The 15,507-nt window shown below is 32.7% G+C and overlaps 2 long non-coding RNA genes and 2 pseudogenes across 3 annotated transcripts; 1 reads left to right on the forward strand and 3 right to left on the reverse strand.

Moving 5' to 3' along the window:
- Positions 1 to 4,037: 4,037 nt before the first annotated feature.
- LOC146946229 (uncharacterized) lies at positions 4,038 to 5,931 on the reverse strand. The gene is made up of 2 exons (XR_015026673.1): positions 5,474 to 5,931; positions 4,038 to 4,439 (listed from the first exon to the last, which is right to left on the reverse strand). It is a non-coding gene; the product is annotated as an uncharacterized LOC146946229 (long non-coding RNA).
- Positions 5,932 to 6,010: 79 nt separating this feature from the next.
- Positions 6,011 to 6,950, reverse strand: LOC146946230 (uncharacterized). Its single transcript, XR_015026672.1, has 2 exons — positions 6,490 to 6,950; positions 6,011 to 6,389 (listed from the first exon to the last, which is right to left on the reverse strand). It is a non-coding gene; the product is annotated as an uncharacterized LOC146946230 (long non-coding RNA).
- A 1,046-nt stretch (positions 6,951 to 7,996) lies between these two features.
- Positions 7,997 to 10,663, forward strand: LOC146946231 (E3 ubiquitin-protein ligase RSL1-like; annotated as a pseudogene). The gene is made up of 3 exons (XR_015026671.1): positions 7,997 to 8,701; positions 9,255 to 9,365; positions 9,584 to 10,663. The product of XR_015026671.1 is annotated as an E3 ubiquitin-protein ligase RSL1-like (transcript).
- A 128-nt stretch (positions 10,664 to 10,791) lies between these two features.
- Positions 10,792 to 12,033, reverse strand: LOC146946232 (uncharacterized; annotated as a pseudogene).
- Positions 12,034 to 15,507: the final 3,474 nt, after the last annotated feature.

Below are 15,507 nucleotides of genomic sequence, written 5' to 3' on the forward strand. Positions count from 1 at the left end.
AATGTGATCTAAGTTTTTGTTGTGAAAATGACTCAAAATTGGAGAAATTGAGCTTTCTGGAAACTCACAATTCGGGGCCCAAATGATGTTGTCCGGGGCCCAAATTTGCACTGTTTTTTCAGCCTGGCAACGCGTGAAAAATCGGCGCCCGAATGGAGGAATTCGGGGCTCGAACTGTCGAAACATAAAAATAAAATTGTAACGTATTTTTGGGCTGGATTTGTTCCAATTTTTTTAGGGATACTTTTACTATAAATATATATGTTGTATCAGAGTAAACCTTGAGATAGAGGGGGATGAAACAATGGTTTAGAAATCAAACTAGGGTTTGTATAAATTTTGCTCTTGGCAACAAACACTAGGGTTGGGTTGATTCACCTTGGGAAACACTATTAGGATTGAGTCTCTTGGTCACGGGAAGAGACTGGGGCTTTGGGTAGAATTAGGTGGGAGACTTATTTTTGTTACCCATTGATATCTCTTTTATAAAGTTACTCATCATTATAGTGAAACGGAGGGCTGCTCTCTCCCCCAGAATAGGTCAATTTTTACCGAACTGGGTAAACAAATTCTTTTGTGTTCTCTCTTCTTTTCTCTCGCTGTTTTTTACCTTTGTTTGTGATTATAACTTTCATACACTTTGTTTTGGTTGTTTGACTATCACTTGCTCCACACATCAAGTTTATTATTGGTGTGATTTTTCATCGAATTCACAACAGTTTTAATTTGTTAACCTTGACTTGATTGAATGAATTAGGTTTCTCTCTAACTCATATTGATCACATTTGAAATCAATCAAGTTTCAATTTATCAAATACAAATACCTTGTGTTCATTAGTTATAGCACGTTTTATTGCTCTTAGGTTTGGTTTGAGAATTGTCTTGTTTTGTATATTGTGATGAGAATTATTGATAGTTGATTGTATTAAGATTTGACGTTTGAATCTCTCAATTCAATAGAAAATATTATTGTGTTTTACATTGTCTTAATCTCTTTGTCATAGTTATCGTTTCTAGCATAAATCCAATGAGTCAAATTATTTTCAAACATGTTTTCACTAAACACTCGATAAATTTTGTAAAATGCTATTCATCCCCCAGTGCGTATTCTATAGACCAACAACAACAATATTTGATGGAAAGAATTCAAAATCCTTTCACCTTATGTGGGATCCTGCTTCTATTGGGCTCCTACAAAATATACTTTAAATACTACTTATGAGATGCTTTTTTGCATCATTTAATGCCTGCCACTACAAATTTCAGTGTTTGCACTATCAAATTGGAGGGGATAAAGCTCTTTCAAAGTGTTTTTTCGGAACAACTTATCGTTCAAGAATTGTGGTTTTTTGACAAAAAAAAAAACATTTGACATTGTTTGAAAACCACATAGGTTTAGATTCTCACTGAATCTGTTTGTTGTAGGTTTCTACCCTACAGTCACTTTTTGACATAATTGGAATATCTATAAAGAATTATATTAAACTGCAAGGCTCATTGTTGACAAAATCGGAAATAAAAAAATCAAAAAATCCTACAATTTTGTGATTTTACTCACCTTCATTGTTCTAAATCCATTGCGAATCCAAAAACATGCAAAATCGTAAAATCGTAGGAATTGTGAAATCGGTGCAAAATCGCAGGTTATAATAATATTTTGAAGGATTATAGGCATTTTTTTATATGGGTCAATTTTGATCCGGTTAATCCTTTGACCCGGTTTGGACCTTCGACCTAGATCTATAAATACATAAAAACCATCGTTTTTTTTTTCATTCTTCCACCAGATTCTCTCTTCATCGTACGATTCTATTCAAAATGAACCAAACCTAACTAGATTGCCTCTTCAATCCGTCATCTTTTAATTCCATTTCTTCTTCAATCCATCATTGGGTTTCCTCCGATTTCAGCATCCATATCGCATCTTTGTTTCAATTTCGCCATTATCTTTCTTCATCAAGCTCAATTTTTGTGATCAACATCTTCATTCGTTAAGCATGTTTTCATTTAGTAAGAATCTACTTTGTTTTCCATATTTTGTTTCCATTTCCTTTCTATTCTAAGTTTCTACTTCGTTCATGATTTGGTTTCCTGCGTTCATAATTTCTTCCAGTAACAAATAATCTATTATTTTGTTCAAAATGGTGAATGGTGACACTGTTTCCACTTTCCAGACATGGCTCGTGTCTTTCACGTTTTTGTGTTTTCAAGTTTTTATTACTTAATATTGATTGTATTTGTGGTCTATGTTGGTGATCTTTGTTTTGTATTGAGATGGATAGTATGGGTGGAAGCATGCCTCCTCATCCAGGATCAAGCTCAAGTGTTGAGAGGGCTGTGAGACATATGTGTTAAATGGACTTGGATCTCATCTCGAAATCTAGCTCAAAGAATGAGGGTACTCAAGCAAATTTATACACTCAACAACTCGAGAACCTGAGAAATGTGGGACTAACAAGAAACTAAAAATAACATCAAAATCAACTTCAACACCCAACCTTAAACCTTGCATGGGGTTGGGTCCAATTCCGACATTTCATTCTTTAACCCAGCTCTGATACCATGTTAACAATATTGATAATCGGAGATAATAACAAAGAGACTAACAAAGACGACTACCGTTTCATAGAATACCAATATATTAACATTACAAAGGTTAATATATATATATATATATATATATATATATATATATATATATATATATATATATATATATATATATATATATATATGGCATTTCAAAAGAGAGGACTTTTAAAATGAGAGGGTGAGAGGAGTAAATAACAGCCCTTAGATCAAATTAATGGATCAGATTAAATTAATTTAAAAATGTGTTGCCATATCTCATCATCTCTCAATCTTGTCATCCAAACACCCTCCCATTTTATTATCATCACTGGATAAATTCATACATATGAGAAAAACATAATTAAAAATAAAATTATATGTATAAAATGCTTTATATGTATAAAATGCTAAAATGGAGATAAAATTTTAAAAATTGATTCTTTATATGGTTCACGTACTTTGATTCTACTATAATTGTGGGTGGCTTGGTCATATTGAATCATACATTTGTTGTGATTGTGAATTTCAGTGTGTTGGATATAATTAAAACAATTGCCCCAAATGTAAAGGTATAGTTTGTAATGGGTCACAACACAACCTTGAAGGAATATTGATAGCCCTTGACAGCGACATATCTCCAGAAAGGGTATAGAAATCGGTTCAAATAATGTGGGTTGGGTTGGATCTGTGATGGTTCTGTCAAAACTCAATGGAAGAGAAGACAACTCTGAGAAACCAAAGGTCATACAGCGGCAAGACAGATGATTGAGATATGGCAGCACACTTTAAAATTAATATAATCTGATCCATTAATTTGATCTAAAGGCTGTTATTTGCTCCTCTCACCCTCTCATTTTAAAAGTCCTCTCTCTCTCTCTCTCTCTCTCTCTCTCTCTCTCTCTCTCTCTCTCTCTCTCTCTCTCTCTCTCTCTCTCTCTCTCTCTCTCTCTCTCTCTCTCTCTCTCTCTCTCTCTCTCTCTCTCTCTCTCTCTCTCTCTGTATATATATATATATATATATAACCTAATGGACTTTAAACTAACATGCCCAATAGTGCATCAACAAGAAGCATTGTAAATTTGTAAAACAAAATACTATAAATATACTAAACAATATAAAATTCTAACACTACCCCTGAAGTTAAAGCCTACAAAGTTTTAAGCTTGTTACAAATTAACCAAAAAAAAATAAATCAAATCAATTGATAGCATAACCAATGAAGAGCAACAACCAAAGTGAGTTATCGAAATAGTGGGAGTTGCAAGAACCATCAACCAGAAGAATCAAAAGAGGGAAAATTGCAATAAATCATAAGAATGAAAGGGAGAGAAGAGAAATCAATCAGAAGAATCAATAGGAAAAGGTGTAATCAATCAGAAGAATCAACAGGGAGAAGTGCGGTCAATACAAGGGGGAGAAGTGCAATCAATCAGAAGAATCAATAGGGAAAAGTGCAATCAAACAAAGAGGGAGAAACCAAAGAGAGTAAGGCAATTAAAGAATTAATCACCATATCAAATAAAGAGAAGAACCAACCGAGAATATAACCAAGTCAAGCCAATTGAAACAAAACCAATAAAATCAAACTAAAACCAGTCTGGAACCAAACAACATTGCTTGCAGTGGAAGTGTGGAACCCATCATGTTGGGAACTAATATGACATTATCTTTTTCCTAATATGCATCACGCATCCCAAAACCCACACCATGTGTATGTAATCATTTATCCTCAATTTTATTTACTGTTTCATGCACATGGAAAGTCACTTCTTCAATCTTCAAATACTAACCATCGTATCACTTCCATGCATAACCACCAAATCATGTGAACATGTGTTCACATGCTTGCCTTCCGTGTAAATCACCTTCTTCAAATGGGAACAACCAACAAAAACTCAATTTCTTCCATGACCAAATGCCAAATCGATTTCTTCAAAACAACAAACAAAAAATCCAAAAAGAAAACCCAACCAACACTAAAATTAAACCAAATTGATCACGCAATATTTCCAAATTTTTGTTTTGGGAACTCAAAAGCGGAAATAACGAATAACTCAAGGAGGATCGAACCATTCTCTTGATGCCAAGTTAAATGAGTATGGATCTCATCCCAAAAGCTAGCTCAAAGAATGAGGGTGCTCAAGTATTTTTCATACACTCAACAGCCCAGAAATTTTAGCAATGTAGGACTAACAACAAACTACAAACAACATCAAAATCAACTTCAACAGTAGGAAACCTCGAAAAAATACTTATGGTAAAAAATATGACGTGGGGTGGGAACATGGTACTCTCATTGAAAGAACACTTAAAATAAAGTGAAACTATTGTCAAGAGAATTCTTCCAGCATTATTTTAAAATCAATTGATGCTTCTACCATTTCAAAGATAGTTGGTAATGTTTTCAAAATGATGGATGGCATTGTTTAAGAAGTGGGTGAAGAAAATGTTGCCCAAAGTGTAAAGGACAATGCTGCAAACTACAAGTTGGTTGGACATATGTTGACGGAGAATAGGATAACCACTATAAATCTTGGTGTTCTTCTTTCCCTTATCCTTTTAATTTCAGCTATGTAACTTTGATATATGTTGCTTATTAATTTACCATATCAATGACATTGAGTATTTTTCAAAAACCTAGTTTTTATTGATCCTTGTTAAGATCAATTAATTATCAGTTCACTCAGCTTGCATATTTAGGATTAACCAGTTCTTAATCATCTCACAAATATCGAAGTTGTACATTTCTTCTGGTAGTGATTTCTTGTTTAAAGTTCGGTTTCATTTGAAATAGTTAAGTGTTTTGTGGATTATCTTGAGTAGTAATAGTTGATTGTCTCATTGCAATTCAAGTGTGAAACTCTCGTTCAAATTTAATAACCTTTTACGCATTGCTGAATACCCCCGTTATTATACTGATTAGTAGATTATGTGTATCTTTGTAATAGATGAAATTCTCGCAAAGCATAACTGCAAAACAAAAAATTTGAGATAATAAAAAATAGAACTATTCAATTAGTTTTTTAACTGCAATAATAAAAACATATTAATGTATTAAATGCAAAATTTATTAATACAATTGAAGGGTTGAACTTGATAAATCGATTTTTCAAACATTCTCAGATAACAATGAAATTAACCGAATTTAACTTCGATTCAGAAGTAGATTTGTGAACAAAGAACTTTAGAAACCCTTAAAAAAATATTCAATCTTTTACAAGATGGGACTATTTTTGAGCTTGAAAAATACGAGGACCAAAAGAACAACTAAAACTTCTTAAGAATTCCATTCTATCCTGCAATCATCTAAAGTAAATGCGAGACTATTTTTTAGTTTTTTTTTTTTTTTTGGTGAACAGAGACTATTTTTTAGTTATAATTAGTAAAATCTAGATAAGATTTAGGGTGTTATAGTGAGATTAGAGGAATGAAGACAATCTAAATAATAATATTTAATATATTTTCATTAAAATCATATAAGAGTACAAATCCATAACTCCATGGTCTTTAAAAATAGGAAAGGAAAAATAACCAATTATTAGGTGTCAACACACTTATTAAATCACATACCATGATATATTTTATCATACACAATTTTTAATTGATCTTTTTCTAGTGCAAGAAATCATTCTTTTGTGTAAGACTTTTGTGCACTCTCTATGTTCTTGCAGTCCAACTCTATGTTCTTGCAGTCCAATGAGGTTTTGGAAGATATAAAGGAAAACAATTACATCTATTATCGCGACATTCCGCAATCCGAGGAAGCACACACTTAATTTTGTTTTTACAGTCATCATGAGTATGACAATCATAAAATGCTGTAATAGAAAAAGAGAACATAAAAATGTTACTAAACGGGGATATGAGATTATGTTAGAAGTAAAGAAGAAAGTTTTAAATGAATGAAAAATGGTTTACCGTGAACATTTATAACAAGAAATAGAGAAATAAAGTGGATCAAAAGATAAAATAACTTCATAAGTTTGATATATTCTCGACTTTGAATATAACAAATAGAAAAGGATTCAAACGCTTAATAATATATAAATTTGATGCTTTCTTTACATTAAATAATGCTTAGCATACTTTCAAAAACGTCTCCTAAATACATTGAAGTGTTGTGTGTCCCTTAATGCTTAGTAAGGAGGTCACATAAAAATAATTAAGTGTAAGAAATAATTTTTATATTTTAACCTTTTGTGATATAAAAAGGAAACTCAAAAAAGAGTAACAACACAGGTCAACCAAATTGTCAAGAGACGTGACAAGGCCCAAAGGTCAATAAGGCTTCCATAAAAAAATTTGGAAAAATTGATCGGTTAGATTTCAACACAATGTATTTGTTCTTATTATCTTTGTGGTAAGTCGTGTTTGGCGAAGCATTTGATTTTCCCCTTCTTGATCAATTCTTCGAATGCATCAATAACAATTGTATGTGTCGTATCCAATCTACAACTAAATCATTATTAATCTAAAAAAAACATATTTTCCAAATATATTATCTACAATAATATAATAAAAACACTAAATTAATGTTAATATTTTAAAAATAGTCACGAGTTTTCGAAATATTATTATGCCACAATATTATTAGTTTAAAATTGTCAATACATCTTGTGCTCGAAGAGCTTGTTGGTTTAGGCCTCGTTTGGATTGAGCTTATAAAAAAGAGCTTATGCAAATAAATAAGTTTTTATCTTCATGCATAAGTTTTCATTAACGAAAATTGTACATTCATAAGTTGTTATTTCATAAACTACATTAACGAGCTTATAAATAATACATAAAAACATATTTATTTGCATAATTAAGCTCTAAAATAAGTTAATCCAAACAGGCCCTTGGTTTAATATATATTTCAATTTCAATTTTTTTTTTTCAAAAACGACCTGAAATTCATTTGACAATATTACATGTCTTTTACTAGTTTACATAGAGAAAAAAAAAAGTAAACCACCAAATTAGTCCTTTTCTTTGTACCAACTTCTCAATTTGGTCAATGACTCTATTAATAACTCAAAATGGTCCCTGTCTTTGTCAAATGTTTATAAAAATAGAATAAAATCGTCATTTTTAGCTACAATCAAGGCTGATTTGGAGTTGGAGGACGCATGTCCGGCTGATTCAGTGTTGGAGGACCCAGGCCCGGCTGATTCGGTATTGAAGGAAACTAACGGAGGGACCTAACTGAGAAATATTTGACAGAGACAAAGACTTATTTTGAGTTATTAACAGAGTTAGAGACCAAATTGAGAATTTGGTACAAAGACAGTGCCCAATTTAGTGGTTTACTCGGAAAAAAATATATTCAAAAACTCAGCCGTCATATATCTGCAATACCTAGCCGGATGGAACTATTACGTGTTCAATATGCAAAATTATTGGAACTATATTCGGTTCCGCTAACTATTTGACCTAGTGATAATGCGAGTTTCTCCAAAACAACTTTTATAGAAGAAGCAGCGCGCTCCCCCATTTGACGCCAGAGGTAAACGACCTCAAATTCTTCTGCTTCTCTGCCATCAACCACCTTTCCGATGACTACGAAGACGACGACATTAGAATCATCAATTTCATTCCCTAAACTATCCCTTCCCGAAACCCTACAAGAAACAAAATCGAAAAAGTTGAGTGTTCAAAATTTGCACGGATACTAAAATAACGAAGGACGCTTTCAACATCTGTGGCAGCTCTCACACATTTTCCTCTGATTGCGTGGCGAAATACATATTTCCAAGTGCAGAGGCTCATTAGAAGCAAAGTTTTGCTGTTCGATTTTTTCAGCCGAGGTTTTTGTGGGGTAAGGAATTGTGCAAGGCTTTGATCAATGTTTCTGATAAATTCTATTGTCCTTTTCCAGAATGTTCCGCTCTTTTGATCAATGATGGAACCGACACTGTTACGAATTCAAAATGTCCTAATTGTAATAGGATGTTATGTGCACGATATTTAAAGTTCCATGGCATGAAGGGATTGAATGCAGCGAGTTAGAGAAGCTAAACGCGGATAAGAGGGAGAAAGAAGATGGTATGTTGATTCGCCCGGCTGCTAAGAATAAGAAATGGAGAAGATGTCCTAAATGCAAATTCTATGTTGCCAAATCTCTGGGCAGTAACTTCATAACATGCAGGTTGCCTTTCTATTTAATCTTCTCTTGCTTTGTGATTTCGTGAACATATAATATTACACAATAATTAGGGTAATTTTCAATCTAAAGAGCAGCAAAAAAGAGCAAGAAATATGTAGCAACTTTAGGCTATTCTAGTTTTCTCTAATATATTGTCATCTAGTTTTATTAGAACCATTCTGTAAATATCCATCTATGCAACTACAACATATTATGTTGTTATACCTTTTACTATAACTTGTAGATTGTATCTTCGTACATGTAACTTTGGTTTGTCTATGTTATTTTGTGTCTTTACATTTTTCCAATAAGAGCGAGTCGTATATTTAACAAGAACGACCCTCAAAATGTACTATTAGTAACTCATTGCATCCTTACCTTTTTTTTTTTTTCCACATGTAGAGATTTAGTGTACTATAGAAACAGGACTAGGTTTAGCCTTTATTCCTGCTCTTTTTTTTTTTTTTAATTTGCTTTTTTGTAAAATTCATTTTCTTCTCTTTAGAAGTGAAATATTAATGCAGATGTATATTTAAATTGTATTCTCAAATTGCAGGTGCCTACACTAAACTCAAAGGCTGCAACATATGCATTTGTTATAAGCAGAGAAACAGAAACATATATCCGACTCAACAACATGAAGATATTCCCTCCAATGTTTTCACAGGTGAGGCTCTCACTGGTTAAACTTTTCATAATGGAAACTAAGTAATTTATCTGGTTCAACAATTGAAACAAACTCTCTCCAAAGTTTTCACGGGGTGGGGTTGCCACTAGTGAAACATTCACTATTTTCATTTTTATAGTTGATATTTCAATGATTTGTATTTCAAGCCTGTTAAATACAATTTTAAGTGTTTGCATGAATGATACTCTCTCTGGCAGGTTAACACACCGGTTAGAATACATGCTGATCAGGCAGGAAGAGAGGATGGAGGTGGGTTCAGATAAGGTCAATTTTATTTGGTCACAGCCTTTAGGTGAAGTTTTGGCTACTGTTCAAGCTTCAAGTTCTCCAATAGATAAGGTCATGAACATTTTACATGTATGCCAAACTCACTATATTTAAGTTCTTTAGGGTCATTATCCTTATAAGTTATATTAGTAATGCCAACAATTCATGGCTGGCAGGCTCATGCATCTCAGTTAGATGGGTTGTAGAAATGGTAAGCGTCATTGTCAAGCAAAATTGTCATGTTAGAGACCGCGTTGGAGAAGCCAACAGAAACAAGCATACCCAATTTGAGTCAGAGGTCTCCTCCAACATCCAAAGGAAGCAAAATTACGGTTTCTGAACAAAAATTTGTTGCTAAGTCTCCATTTATAGTTGTTCAAATCTTCGTCAGAACAAAATGTCGACAATGTTATCCTGTTACCATCAGACGATGATGACATAGAAAAGAAGAAAGTATAAAAATACTATTACTAACATTCAGGCCACTCACTTGAGGGGAAACACAAGCAAGGTACCAACCATTTCTAAAAATCAATTTATAATGAGTATGTTTAAAAGATTATTTTAATTTGTAGAAATGTTTTTTAAACTTGTCATAGATAAAAAAACAAGTTATCTTCAACAATGTCAAGAAGGTTGTCCTTCTCAACCTTACCCACAAGGAGGCAATTGAAGGCTCCTAATTTAGATATTAAGGAGGCTAACATAATGTCTAAGGTAGGCATATATCACAATTATATTTTTATATATTTTTTTTTCTCACACCGCATATGTAATTGATTTCTAATTAACAGTTAGTTGAGACTAACTTCGCAACGACACCAGAAATGAAACTCCAACCCATGTAAGAACATGTTTCATGTCATGTTTTTCATGCCAAATATGATCTTAGTTATTTAGTTTGAAGCAGTAATCATTTTCGAATTCCATGTTGACAAAGAATGACATTAGATATATCCTTAAAATTGTTTATTGATGCATGTAGTTGGTACAAATGACATCAGATGATATCACAAATGAGAGGGGAAGTGACCATATAGTTGTTACATCAACCTTCCTTTCAATCCATGCCACCTTAGAGGACATCATCTGAAGTATCTACAATCATCTAATAATATTATCACTTGACTGCAAACAATTATTTTAAAAGTTGTGGCCTAGTAAGTGAAATTATCTCAGTGTCAACTATTCTTCCAGGTCACGAAATCTGAAATTCCTTTCGTGAGCCTATGAGGGTTTCAACCTTGAACAATTCCTCACTACATGCATCACTAAACACTTTTAAAGATATATTTGATGTTAGCCTTTGTCAACATGGAATTCGAAAATGATTAATACTTCAAAATCAACAACTGATACCATTCTTAGCATGAAAAACATAACATGAAACATGTTCTTCCATGGGTTGGAGTTTCATTTCTGGTGTCGTTACAAAGTTGGGCTCAACAAACTCTTAATTAGAAATTGATTACATATGCGGTGTGAGAAAATAAAAATATATAAAAATATAATTTATAGTGATATATGTTTACCTTAGACATTATGTTAGCCTCCTTAATATCTAAATTAGGAGACTTTAAATGTCTCCCTGTGGGTAAGGTTGAGAAGGACAATCTTCTTGACATTGTTAAAGATAACTTGTTTTCATCTATGACAAGTTTAGAAATCGTTACTACAAAAATAATCATTTTAACATCTCATTATAAATTGATTTTTATAAATGGTTGGTTCCTTGCATGTGTTTCCCTTTAAGTAAGTGGACTGAATGTTAGTAACAGTTTTTTATTCTTTCTTCTTTACCATGTCATCAGTTTCTGAGGGTAACAGGATAACATTGTCGACATTGTGTTCTGACGAAGATTTGGAACGACTAAATGGAGACTTAGCAACAATATTTTGTTCGGAAACCGTAGTTTTGCTTCTTCTGGATGTTGGAAGAGATCCCTGACTCAAATTGAATCCGTTGGTTTTTGTTGGCTTCTGCAACGTGGTCTCTATCATGACAATTTTGCTTAACATGACGCTTACCATGTTCTATAACCCATCCAACTAAGATGCATGAGTCTACCAGCCATGTATTGTTGGCATTAATAAGATAACTTATGAGGATGATGACCTTAATGAACTTAAATATTGTGAGTTGGGCGCATACCTTTAAAATGTTCATTGCCTTATCACTTGTAGAACTTAAATCTTAAAGCTTGAACAGTAGCCAAAACTTCACCTAAAAGCTGTGATTAAATTTGTAAACATTAACACAATAGTTTATAATATATGTGTTGAAAAAAATAAGAGAGACTCGAAGTTAAAATTTATCCTCCTCATCGGCTTTTTGATATTTGACTCGAAGTTTTCCCATACCACTACCGTTGATAGCCATATCTCTCTTGCAAGTGAATGAATACAGAAGGAAGAGCAGCAATATTATTTTTTTTCAAGAATGCAATCTTGTATATATACTGTTGTTTGGCGGTTCCAAAAAAGAATTAAATTAAAACATCATGTGCTGCACAAATAGTAGCACTTCCTCACTATCTCCATGTTTTGTGATAAAAGGGTAGCACAATTAGGCTGGAGTTTGGATCTTCTCCCGTTCCCATCCACTCTAGTTTTCCTTTTTGGTTAACTGATATCTGACATGTGGCAATATAAAATTTAACGGTTCAGATAGGGCTGGCAATGAACCGAGACAACTCGAATATAGTTTGAAACTCGACTTTGTAATTAATTCATTGAGCTTAGTTCGTGAACCAAATGAGCCGAACTTAAGTTAGAAATTAAGTTCGTTTATTACATGAGCTGAACTTGAACTACATATAGTTCGACTCATTAGGTCATGAGTTAACTTTATTATAAAATATAATAAAATTATATTATTTATTTAAAAGTTATATACCTTAAAATTTATCCTTTTTCTTTTAAAAAAATGTTACTTCCCAGTATACTCACTGCCTAGAAATTATATGCCTTGAAATTCTACAACTTGACTTCTCGTTTTCTTTATGGGTCTTGTTAACGAGTGCCCCTGGGACACTCTTTAAGGATTCCAAAAGAAGAAATTATTTTATAAAAAAGTCAAATATTTTGATTTCCGATGCATTGATTACACATGTTTTCATGATAAGTTACCTTTTATAGTTCTTAACTAGTGCCCCGGAGGCACCGGTTAACATTTCTCTTTCTTTAATTAAAAATTTTAACTTTATACTACAGTTAAAACTCTATAAATTAATAATATCAGGACCGGAGAAATTTATTAATTTAGAGAGTTATTAATTTATCGATAAATTAATAATTATTAATTTAAAGAGTTTTTAAGTAATTATACTGTACATACCAAACAAAAAGGCAAATTAGTCTATGCCTCTTAGAATTACGTTGCAGCGAACCTTAGGACTCAATGTAAATTAGTAACTACTGCGTTCATATGCATTGGAAATCAATAATGACTTTTAAAGTATAGTAAATGTAAACAAGAGGAACAAATGTGTTCAATGTATTCTTAATATATTTTTTTTCAGTTTCTATGAATTATTAATTTATGATTTTCTTGGGACCGAAAATTATAAAAGGATCTCCCGAAAAATTATTATCTTATTATTTTATCGAGTTTTTCAATTTTTTACATTGGCCCAAGTCGGGACCGGACAAATTTATTATTTTAGAGAGTTTATTAATTTACCGAGTATTAAATTAAAGAGTTTCTACTGTACCTTGTTTCTTAAACCTAGGCTTAACCATTACTCTCCTTTCCAACAAAAAGATAAACTTTTCGTATTTTTTTCTTTAAATGCCGTAATAGCAAAAAGGCAAGCAACATAAACAAGCAACCCAACTAATAAACATTCAACTCCTCACCTCTTGCTTTAGTGATTCTTGAACAAATCTCATTCATCTCTCTAATTCTCATCTCCCTTTCAAACATTCAAATCCAATTTATTTTTATTATGATTTATACTGCGTGTTTTTAGTTTTCTTTTGTGTTGTTCCTATATTGACTGTTGAGTGGTGTAGGGTAGAACTTATGTGAGGGTTTATTTTGGATGTTACTCTCATGCAAACTCTGAAGCTCTCTGTTTTGTAATTTTGTTAATTTCTCATCTGTTTTGCAATAGTTTCTACGTAAAAATATTTGAATATATTGACACTTAAAATTAAAATATGAAAGATCTAAAAATTTGGACTTTTATTAAGAAAAAAATGACTTAAATTACATGATTCGAGCAAACAAGTTAAACCTAACGAGCCGAACTAAGTTGTTCATGAACTTTAAACGAGCCGACGTCGAGCTAAAAAAAAGATTCATATCAAACTCGAGTCGAGTTTCAAGCTGAACCAATTCTTATCGAGTCGAGCCGAGCTCAGCGAGTTCGGTTCGACTCGGCTCATTTTTCTCCTCTCAAAACACGTTTACGCTCCTCCTCCTTCTTCTCTGCTACACCGTCTTAATCACTCCCTTTCCAATTCCTCACATGGTTCTCTCTCTTCTTCGGGTTCACCGTATGATTCTTCACACCTCTCCATGGATGACACTACCAATCAAAAATAACTCGAAACAGTGATTATGTTTCATCATTCTGAAACTGGCAACTACAAGATGCAGCAGTGATGTAGAGGTTACTATCTTCTCTTGAATTTGGGAGATTCACCTTCATTTTGTTTCAAGAAGTTTCAGAGATCCAAATTTCGGCGATGGAGAGCACCTGGGTTGGTTTCGATGCAGAAGAAAAGGAGAAAGAAGAATCGACCATTGAGATGAAGAAGAGAACGTTGTGTTGATTTTTCTTTTTTAAATCTGAACCGTTTAATTTTATCTAGCCACATGTCACACATCGGCAAAACAAAAAGGAAAACTGGAGCGGATGAGAACTAAAGCAGTAGATCGATTGGCCCCCTCATCCCTCAACTTTTACTTTAGCTGCTTTGACTTAGTCTTATTTTTTTGGGGTTAATTGTTGAAATTGATCATGTAATATACACAAAGTTTGAAAAATGACTCTTTTAAATAAAAAACACATATTCTAACCCCTATAAATTGATATTTTTATTATTTTTTACCTTTCAATATACGCGAAGTCCAAAAAAGCTATTAGATGTTGATTTTTTTCATGATTATTTGCAGACATGTTTAGGACGTTAAAACATGACTTTACAAAAAACAAAATTAGAATTTTTCGACTCAGGACAAATTATGTATGAATTTTTAAAGCACAAAAAACTCAAATTAAAACAAAGGAAAGGCACATGGCCGGTCACATAAGAAAAGTGCTTAAGCCAGACAAGTAACCTAATTTTTAGAGATTAGCACAATGACTGACTAAAAATTAACTTTTTGTGATGCTAGAAAAGGATCCTAGACATCACACACTAAATGGAACTTTAAGCTTATTTTTATTCTAATTAATCTCCCATATCTGAGTTAACAACCCTTTAAGTGTTATGTTTATTTTTTAAGAGTTCTCTAATTTGACGCATGTTTTAGTTTCCCCAATTTTGTTAAGAGAAATTCTTAGGTGAACTCTCACCTAACACGACATTCTTACATCCAACCAATTAAAACCCAACACCTCATTAAAATAATTATAAAAAAAATTTGAAATCAGATTTTTTTCTTGTTATTGCTGACATTTTCTCTCTCTCCTCTCCCCACTTTCTTTAACTGGTCAACACCACCACCCTTAACTGATTTTAATTCATTTTTTAATTATTGAGGTGTAGGGTTTTAATTGATTGAATGTAAGAATAACGTGTTAGGTGAGTGTTCACCTAAGAATTTCTCGTTTGTTAATGTATACTTTTGTGTTGGAACCGTAGCTGGAAGATGGTTTTCTTGTGCCTAGTAACCGGTTACGTA

This window comes from Medicago sativa, chromosome 2 (assembly GCF_051527215.1).
Source record: "Medicago sativa cultivar Bolivia chromosome 2, Bolivia_mono, whole genome shotgun sequence".
In the NCBI taxonomy this organism is placed as follows: Eukaryota; Viridiplantae; Streptophyta; class Magnoliopsida; order Fabales; family Fabaceae; genus Medicago; species Medicago sativa.